Genomic DNA, 10,295 nt, shown 5'->3' with positions numbered 1-10,295 from the left:
CAGGACCAGTGGGGCAGTGGCAGGAGAAAGATGGAGAGTTTGTTGCAGCTGGTATTTATGTGCTCCAATGGAATTCTTGGGTAGCCCTGCCTGGTGCGTAGCTCCTCTTGTTTCCATCCTGGGTAATAATGGTTGATGAATTAAGTCCCCTTCATTCAGCCCTTGGCGGATATGGGTAGCCCTTGTTATGTTAGAATTAGAAAGCGTGTTTGAGGGCTGTGCTACAGCATTGGTAGGGCCTCCCGGGACATTGCCATTATGTCATTTACCCTTGTAGAGACTTCCTCCCTGCATGCGTCCCGCACCGCGGGGCATGTATTGTCTTTATAGCACGTCTGCGCACTTGTGCTGCTGGAAGTTGTGGTCCTGACCGGAGGGCAAACAGCAGGGGACCCACACAGTTACTGCGGCTACCTATCGCCGCAGGTGCGTGCTGTCTTTTTAGCGCGTCCACGTGCTTGTGCTTCTGGAAGTTGTGGTCCTGACCGGAGGGCAAACAGCAGGGGACCCACACAGTTACGGCAGACCACTATAACCCTGCCACAGCCTCCAGAAAACCACCATTCCCTGACAGTGTTGCGGCGGTGAGGAAGCCGCAATATGCTTGGTGGGACCGCAGCAGTCCCGCGAAGCATATTATGAGTTTCCGATCAGCATACGGTGTTGTGGAGGTTCCTCTTCCATAAACACTGTGAATAAGAGGAAACAATGGTTGCCCCCCTGTATGTATACACCCCAGTTCCTGCACGGCATGGACTTAATAGTCCATGCAGTGTGTGCACTGTTTTTAGCGTTCCCATTGCATTGCCCATTTTCAGGGAACCGCCGTGGGAAAGTAAAAAAAAACCCAGACAGAGAGGAGGAAACTCCTAACCTGGCGGGTGGCTCAAGCATGGCTTTGGCGGTGCGGCGGCAGGGCAGACCCTGCGCCGCACCGCCAAAGTCGTAATCAGGCCATTGCGTTACTATTGCGTTGAGACCATCTCCTCGCTTGTACATCTACCTCGTAACTCTTACATTAATCTTTTTGTTTTTAATAAATTATTGTTAATTTCATTATGTTTTTCAATCGAGTTAGGGGTAAAGCAAAAGACCATGAATAAGGGTGTAGAGGGAGAGCTCTTTGAGTGTATGGTCGTACCAAGAGAAGAGACTTACAGTTCGATTTCGATGTAAATACGTTTTTTCGGTGAAAGACTATAAAAGTAGCAGAAAACGTGACCGTTTGTCTAAGTGCGGACCGCATTCAGCTCAGATGAGCAATGATCTAATTCTAGGACATTTTATTTAAAATGTTAACCAACAAGGTTTTTTCCTGGGACATTACCTATAAGTGCACTTGGATTTAAGCATATCAGGGCAGGGTAGCTGATTAATTCCGACTGAGTTAATTTTCGGGAGGCAGCATTTGTGTTTGGAGAATTTTCAATCAAACTCTGAACACTTATCAAGAATGAATATGAACCTGTCATGATTTATTTTATTTTTGTTCCCATCTGCAAGGGCCGTGAGTCACCATGTTTGAATGATGGTGTACGTTTTATTGATGTAGTGTGTTTTATATGGCAGTTCATTTTTACCCATTAATAAAAATGTTAATGGGTAAATGAATCAATGAGACCTTTTGTGGTCTTCACAATAATGAGCAAAGAGAATAGGTAAATGAATGAATGAGACCTGTGTGGTCATCACAACAATGAACAGAGAGCCAGAACAATGATTCTGTTCTTAGGAATGGCCACAAATGGACTATATTTCTTGTCACCATTACATAGTCAGGGCTGGTAAAAGGTGTGTTGGTGCCCTTGGCAATTAATATCCCCCATAATCTCTATCCTTTGCATGCTCTGCTAATGGGGTCGTATGATATGATGCTTCTAGGGAACATCTGACTGCACCCACTTTCTAGTGACACATTTGGTGGCTGTCCTCTTTTTTCTAAACGTATCACAGCCCTTTGTATAGTAACCAAACTACTGTCTAACTTGACCTGCATTATGACAGACGTTTTTATTAAATGTTACTCTTTTGAAAAGAAATGGATTCACCACATGACTCCACAAGGTACCTGCACCTGGCAGGCTAGTTTTGTTGTTGTTCTTAGCAACTAGTGTATAATTGTGAAGAGAACGAAAAGTACTGCACGGAGCAGTTTTCCCTTTATATTTCTACGGTCGGTGGGCCTTGCTCTTACCTGTCAGGCTGCTACGAAATGTCCAGCTCCCTGCTGGTCTCTCCTCATTTAGCAGGAGGTAAATGGAGTACAGTAATCTGGAGCAGGAAATCGGACTATTAAAGGGTGCAATTTTCTCGCATTACCTTCTGTAAATAACTGTGCTGGCCATTACCCGACATTTCTATCTGTGACTCCTCTCATCGAAGCTTTTTCTTAGTGGTAGCACTGAGATGTGTGCACTAACAGTGGAGGCTGAGTGACAGCAGCCATGACAACAAGAGCTCTGAAGGAAAAATGATGATGATCATTGCTGACCTCTCCATCAGTGTATGGATGGAAGGCCACATGGCTACCATGTCATAGAAGAATCCTCATTTTCAGAATTTGCCAAAATGGGGAGAGCCAGAAGTCACTTATATGTGACTGCTTGTGTACATAGGAATTCACACGCATGAAAGGTTCAGCCCTTGCTGCAGTAAAAGACGAGGTTAAGAGCCGCCTTTATGTGACTTCATATGCAACCTTCTATAGGCACACATTTATGTTGACTACACGTGTTGTGTGTGTGTGTGTGTGTGTGTGCGCGCTCACTGTGGTATACAAGAAAACTTCTGGAATATTTGCTAACAATGCACCTGTTTTAGGGCTGTGGTAAAATAGCTTCTTGGTAATTATTTGATAAATGACATTATTTGATCAGCTTATTATAGTAATTGAAGGTGACACAATATCTGCAAATGTAATCATTCGTGGTCGGTTTGTAATAATTGTCACATAAATTGATAACATGGAGAGTGCTTAAAGTATGTAAACTCCACCATGTGTCTTGGTGAAAAGAAATGGAAAAGCTGGTTTTAGGAGAGAAGTAATTTGATATGTATCAATCTAGGCAACAGAACGTAATAAGTGGTCGAAATGAACTGAGCTAAAACATAGGTTGTTTGTAAAAAAGGGGTAGTTCAATTTTATTCATAAATTCTTTTAAAAAACACATTAAAATAATAATACATATTCACAAATTGTATGCGACATAATAAATCAACAATACACAGCAACACTTTAAGAGAGAAGGACAAATAATCCAACAAATGAAGGTTATATAAAATGAACACAGTTTTTAAGAGAGAAAGGTGTGGCTAAAATAATCTCTACGCGCGTTTCGGCGAACCAGCGCCTTCTTCTGGAGCAGCCACGATAGTATCTGAAATGGGAAAATTCCATAAAACAAAAAATATTATGTACAATAATGCATCAATTTATATTATGTTACACAGAGAAAATTAAAACAAACCAATGTTAGGCTAATAGTCTCAGACTTTCCATTCTATTGTGACCAAGCTTATTAATATTACAATAATACTTTGACGGATTTCTTTTCATTGCCTTAATGATCATCAAGAAAAATAGAAAAATGGAGTGAATCCTTTTAACTCATATATTCTTATATGAGATAATGGCCAAAAAAGGGAGAAGGAGTGGATACCTTTATACTAAATAGATTATTCCCAAGTTTTGGTGGTGAGGAAGCAGGGTTCTTACATAGGATGGCAAATGCGAGGAATCAAATGATTGATATTAGTGATGGAAAATACGAAATATTCTAAATGGTGGCAATTCGCAGCGTGCTATCAACGCGGGACTTAAACAATGGTATACAATACATTCATATCATAGATAAGGTCACTTACTTAAAAAACACGGAGTATATTAATGCTATTTGATGTTCTCAATCTGGATTATCTGTATAATGACTTTCTTTTCTTTGGTTAGGTGACGAAGATATTCTAGACCCTAAAAAACATAGACATTTCATGAACATTGATTGTTGTTTTAGTGTAGTCTATGATTTTCTAACCAGCCCATATTTAATGAAAGGACCAAGCTAGTGTTTTACCTATTTTAGTTAAGGTTTGCAGATAGATATTCCATAGTCACACGATGTAATTTGTTTGTCTTGATTGTTGATTTTTGAATTTCTATATTTCCTAGAAGAAATTATGAGTTCTTTTAGTTTATTGAATCTTTTCTATTTTTGATATTTTATATTAACTAGACAGTGAGGATACATTAGTAGTTTTTTGAAAACATTTTCATTTTCGAGGATGAAGGTACCTTAAGTGAGGAGTGGGATTTCAGTTAGACCCGCCTGCCGGAGTTAAAATTTATGGCCACGATAATGAATATTTTTGTGGATCCCAAAAGATATAGTCCTCCTGATGTGGAGATAACAAATGGCGAGATTGCCTATAGAATGGATGGAAAGAATTCTGGCATCAATTTTTGGAGAACAGTCAATGCATGGCGACTTCATAGACTTACTGTCTCTTAAAGAAGAAGGACTGATAGTTACCTTTTTACTTGTGCTCAAGGAGCGATGGATTTTAAAGTGGTTTAAAATAACTCCCTGTCTGTAAAATGAACAAACAGGGGGGGGAAAGGAGAGAGAGAATTCTGTTACCCACTGTTTACTTTGGAGATTATCAGTTAACTAAACAAGTGATCAGAGTAAAATTACCGCATAGGGATTTTAGCGAACACTTACCCAATAGATATCAACAGGGCTCAGAGATTCCGGCGGCGGGACACGGGGGTTCTATGCTCCTTCCACGAAAGACGGCATTTTAAAGTGCCTTTACTTCCTGTATATATACCCTATTTGATTGGATGATTGAGTACACCTGACCTGGTGTTGACATAAAAAAAGGACCAAAAATTAAGAAGAAATGAAAAGAGGACCAGATTCTCTAGAGCAGGAATCAACAATGGCTCCCACGTAAAATGTCACTGGTGTGAACATGAAAGAAGGACCAAAAAATAGGAATCCATCGCTCCTTGAGCACAAGTAAAAAGGTAACTATCAGTCCTTCTTCTTTAAGAGACAGTAAGTCTATGAAGTCGCCATGCATTGACTGTTCTCCAAAAATTGATGCCAGAATTCTTTCCATCCATTCTATAGGCAATCTCGCCATTTGTTATCTCCACATCAGGAGGACTATATCTTTTGGGATCCACAAAAATATTCATTATCGTGGCCATAAATTTTAACTCCGGCAGGCGGGTCTAACTGAAATCCCACTCCTCACTTAAGGTACCTTCATCCTCGAAAATGAAAATGTTTTCAAAAAACTACTAATGTATCCTCACTGTCTAGTTAATATAAAATATCAAAAATAGAAAAGATTCAATAAACTAAAAGAACTCATAATTTCTTCTAGGAAATATAGAAATTCAAAAATCAACAATCAAGACAAACAAATTACATCGTGTGACTATGGAATATCTATCTGCAAACCTTAACTAAAATAGGTAAAACACTAGCTTGGTCCTTTCATTAAATATGGGCTGGTTAGAAAATCATAGACTACACTAAAACAACAATCAATGTTCATGAAATGTCTATGTTTTTTAGGGTCTAGAATATCTTCGTCACCTAACCAAAGAAAAGAAAGTCATTATACAGATAATCCAGATTGAGAACATCAAATAGCATTAATATACTCCGTGTTTTTTAAGTAAGTGACCTTATCTATGATATGAATGTATTGTATACCATTGTTTAAGTCCCGCGTTGATAGCACGCTGCGAATTGCCACCATTTAGAATATTTCGTATTTTCCATCACTAATATCAATCATTTGATTCCTCGCATTTGCCATCCTATGTAAGAACCCTGCTTCCTCACCACCAAAACTTGGGAATAATCTATTTAGTATAAAGGTATCCACTCCTTCTCCCTTTTTTGGCCATTATCTCATATAAGAATATATGAGTTAAAAGGATTCACTCCATTTTTCTATTTTTCTTGATGATCATTAAGGCAAGGAAAAGAAATCCGTCAAAGTATTATTGTAATATTAATAAGCTTGGTCACAATAGAATGGAAAGTCTGAGACTATTAGCCTAACATTGGTTTGTTTTAATTTTCTCTGTGTAACATAATATAAATTGATGCATTATTGTACATAATATTTTTTGTTTTATGGAATTTTCCCATTTCAGATACTATCGTGGCTGCTCCAGAAGAAGGCGCTGGTTCGCCGAAACGCGCGTAGAGATTATTTTAGCCACACCTTTCTCTCTTAAAAACTGTGTTCATTTTATATAACCTTCATTTGTTGGATTATTTGTCCTTCTCTCTTAAAGTGTTGCTGTGTATTGTTGATTTATTATGTCGCATACAATTTGTGAATATGTATTATTATTTTAATGTGTTTTTTAAAAGAATTTATGAATAAAATTGAACTACCCCTTTTTTACAAACAACCTATGTTTTAGCTCAGTTCATTTCGACCACTTATTACGTTCTGTTGCCTAGATTGATACATATCAAATTATTTGCTTTTCCCTGGTCTAGGAACTTCATTTCCATGTACTCAGGGGGTCCTTGATAAATATTTACACAATTTAGGAGAGAAGTATACAGTCGAGAGAAAGTTTGTGAATGTATTCCTTTGTCCGAGCAATAAGGGACAAAACATTTTGATCTCTTAACCAAATACGTCCCAGAGTACCATGGAATCTTTTGTTGTGTACAAGGACTATCACCTCATGACGATGATGGCATGATCTCTGTAGCCAACTCCTGACAAAACAATGGGAACAAATCTAAATGCAAATTTCTTTAATAACAAGTACTGGCAAAGCCAATAGGTCTAGCAATGCTTTTTGGCCGGAGCTGTGCAAAAATGAAAAAAAGGAATAAAAAAGTGTTCAATTAGGTGCATGCATGTGTGCACCACCAAGCATATGTGTGCATGGCACCATTTTGTTAATTTTTTTATTTACTGTGTTCCAAGATGGTGGATACCACTTGAAGCAATAAATAAAGCAAAACAATATAAACGTGTGAAATTGCTTTTTGAAACAGAATAGCCCAGCAGCAAATAGCAGCTGCTGAGCCCTTGGGAAAATTGAAAAATAAACTTTGTTTAAAGGACCACAATGAGATCGTTGGAGGAGTAATATATCAGTAGGTGGGGATGTGCATGGGTGAGAAGTCAATATGATTGAAGCAACGGGTAGGGGCAGAGGTGTAAGTGGGGATCTCGATTTGGGTGAAATAAAACGTGCATGGGTGAGTATAGAAGTAGGGAAGCAGCACACGAGGGAGTGAGCAATAAAACACATGCACGTTCATGGAGTGTTGAAAGAAGAAAAAGCAGTACTTTAATTGCAGCAGTGTATGGATGCATGTCATCCAGTCAAAAGGATGATTAAGAAGTTATGCTACAAAGGAGGGACACACACATGAAAAAAAGGACAATTAGTGAATAAAACACAAGCAAATGAGAGTGACAAGAAAGCCAAGTGAGCTGGCTGGCCCAAATCCCACTGTAAGTACTGGTATAGCCCACAGTACGTCTTCAGACGACAGCTGTCAGTAGGCAAGAACTAAATACCAATAAAGGGACTCCTAATGTTTGAAAATGTTGCTGTGTAATACAGTTGTTGGGTGATAGGCCCTATAGTAAAAAGCCCTGCTTATTCAACTAAAGTAACCTGTTTACACTAATTAATTTTTTTTTATGTGTTCAGAACCGTACGCCATACATAATCAGGATTCTACTAGTCATAGAATAACTCAGTCACCACACTGAAGTCCATGTAAACTGAGTGCACTTGCAAGGTCATGTAGCACTGAGGTGATACAACATATTCTAATTATGTATAGTATATGGTATCCTTGTATTATATGGTACCCTGCCTCTCAATCTAAAACAACGTCAATTATAATTGTAAATTGTATTTATATTGAGTTTAGTATCCCTGATGAGGTGTTGTAACGCTTTGTGGTGAGTATCATGCTACTCCAGGACCCAAGATTAGAGGTAAGAAGATAAGGTAGTAGATAAGTAGATACATTTGTTTCTTCCTTGTGGATTAGTTGTTCTTAGTGTGTTAAGTTAGTAATCATTGATATCTCATTCATTTGTTGTAATTGTTTTGAAAGGGATGGATGTATTGAAGTGGATTAGTAGAGGAAGGATGTGAGTTGTTACTGGGAGTGGTGGTGGTGTTCCTGTCAGCTGGATGAATTGGATAAAGGGAGTTTGGAAAGGGTGTTTGGAAGTCCATAGTGGTTGGAGTGGGTTTAGATGAGTCAGGAAGTGAACGTATAGGCAGAGATTGAACATTAAAGTACTGGTGATTCTTTTTTTAATCCCCCAAATCATTAAAAATAAACATATAAATAGCCATAAATTATCCTCATGTCTGAATATATAGCAATACTTATACATTCATACACACAAACAAATTACAATAATGCAACTTTTTTATGTACAAGACTATCAAACCAATCTTACATACACACGTCATAATATTTACATGCTTTGGCATTCAATTGTTTTGTGCGGAAATAAAACATTTTTTTTATATCTAAATAATTTGTTAATCTCTTGGAGTACCTGCCCTTTTATAATATTTTGGAACCTCTCTGGCCAGGCTGATTAGATCATTTGTTTCTCATTGTACTCAAACATAACGCTCCTGGCATAAAATTCTAATTGACCAAATCAATCAGCTTTTAATTGGATATAAGCCCGAACAGGCAGAGGGCTTTGACCAATTAACTTCAAACTATTCTAATTGGCTGAGCTCTGCAATTAAGTTGACCTTTTAAGATCTTTCATCTTCGAGTGAGAACAATCTGTGGCTTTAGAGGAGTTTCTACTGTCTTAAGTCTGTCTTAAGTGTGTCTTAAGTCAAAAAATGCCTTCTGTGAATACCAAAAGTAGTAAGTTTAGGAATTTGTCTCAGATTAGTTAAGTGAATCGGACCCATAGTCCCTAAGTTTAAACATTCCTCTTGCGGCGGGAGAAGCCTTTTCATTTGCACAGCCAAAGCATGGAACAAGCTACCTTTAAATATCAAATCCATGACCAATCTTCTATCCTGCAGAAAAGCTTTAAAAACCTGGCTATTTGTTAATCAATAAGGGCTCTTTCCTGACATCTCTAAACAGTAGCAGCGTCAAGACACCTTCGGGTTAGGCGCACTTTACAAGTATTTATAATATATCATAATATTTTTTCATATATATATATATATGTATTATCATAGAAAAACATAAATCGCTATGTACAATATAATCTACATACATGCTAACTGCATAATATGATATACCTTTATATGTATTCAGCAGAAATATATAATTGCTGTATTTAATTTTTTATATGTATGTTTTAACAGCAAAAAGAAACCTAATATATACATGTATACAGATAAACCTACGTATTACACTTACTAATATCGCTGTACAAATAATGTATTGCTATGTATCTATGCCCGTATATACATACATGTAATAATATTTAAATGGTCAATGTGTGTTTTGTAGAATGATACATACACACTTTTTTAATTAAATATGTAAAATTATATTGTCAATCTTTTTTATATATAGTTTATTTATTTACAATTTAATAATACATTTAATTTCTTTTAGACATCAATATTTTTTAAATGATGTTTTAAATGTATAGTTTTTAAGTCTTGCATATGGTATTGCTGTATATTTTTGGTGTTGAGCCTTGTGGTCTTGTAGGAAAGAATTTTATGTAATCTTTTGAAGCTGAGATGGTTGTCTGTGGATCTTATGCTTGGGGGTAGTGAATTCCATAGTTTGGCTGCATTGACAAGGAAAGATGTTCCACCCACGTTCTTCTCTTGCATTTTGGAATTTAGGTCTGGATTGGAGGTTCCTTTGTGAAAGTGGTCCTTGCCCATGTATGCTTTGTGCGGGATACAAAGAAACTTGAAGGTGGATCCTCTAGCAATTGGTGACCAATGTAGGGACCTCAAGAATCGGCAGATGTGCTTGTGGCTTTACATGTAGAAGTAGTCTTCTCTGTAATCTTCTCATAGTTGTTAGAGATGAGCCATGATATAGGTCATTGTGTAACCAAGTTTTGACAAGAGAGATTGTTGCTTGGACTTTGTGTGGGAATCCTAGGAGGTGAAACAAGAAAATAATACGTGATCTAACTAACTTATCCTCTTGGATATTCAATAACAGTTCAGAGTCCATAACATTTTAAGGTCTCTTACCTTTTTGGATATTTTTTTTAGTGGTCTTAGATTGTCAGGTCAGGTGCAGAGGGGGCCAAAAGATTTCCAG

General features: G+C 37.5%; 2 long non-coding RNA genes across 3 annotated transcripts; one reads left to right on the top strand and one right to left on the bottom strand.

Annotated features, from left to right (window-relative positions):
- Window positions 1-3,136: 3,136 nt before the first annotated feature.
- LOC147733489 (uncharacterized) lies at window positions 3,137-4,552 on the bottom strand. 2 transcript variants are annotated; one of them, XR_015308731.1, is made up of 3 exons: window positions 4,289-4,544; window positions 3,865-4,161; window positions 3,137-3,377 (listed from the first exon to the last, which is right to left on the bottom strand). It is a non-coding gene; the product is annotated as an uncharacterized LOC147733489 (long non-coding RNA). The 2 variants fall into 2 exon arrangements; XR_015308730.1 differs by lacking the exon at window positions 3,137-3,377 and having other exon boundaries at window positions 3,626-4,161; window positions 4,289-4,420; window positions 4,527-4,552.
- A 448-nt stretch (window positions 4,553-5,000) lies between these two features.
- Window positions 5,001-6,545, top strand: LOC147733488 (uncharacterized). The gene is made up of 3 exons (XR_015308729.1): window positions 5,001-5,026; window positions 5,133-5,264; window positions 5,392-6,545. It is a non-coding gene; the product is annotated as an uncharacterized LOC147733488 (long non-coding RNA).
- The last annotated feature ends 3,750 nt before the right edge of the window (window positions 6,546-10,295 follow it).

The sequence above is a fragment of the Lissotriton vulgaris genome, chromosome 2_1 (genome assembly GCF_964263255.1).
Source record: "Lissotriton vulgaris chromosome 2_1, aLisVul1.2, whole genome shotgun sequence".
In the NCBI taxonomy this organism is placed as follows: domain Eukaryota; kingdom Metazoa; phylum Chordata; class Amphibia; order Caudata; family Salamandridae; genus Lissotriton; species Lissotriton vulgaris.
Note: the sequence above shows the minus strand (reverse complement) of the source record. Positions and strands in the feature narration are given on the sequence as shown.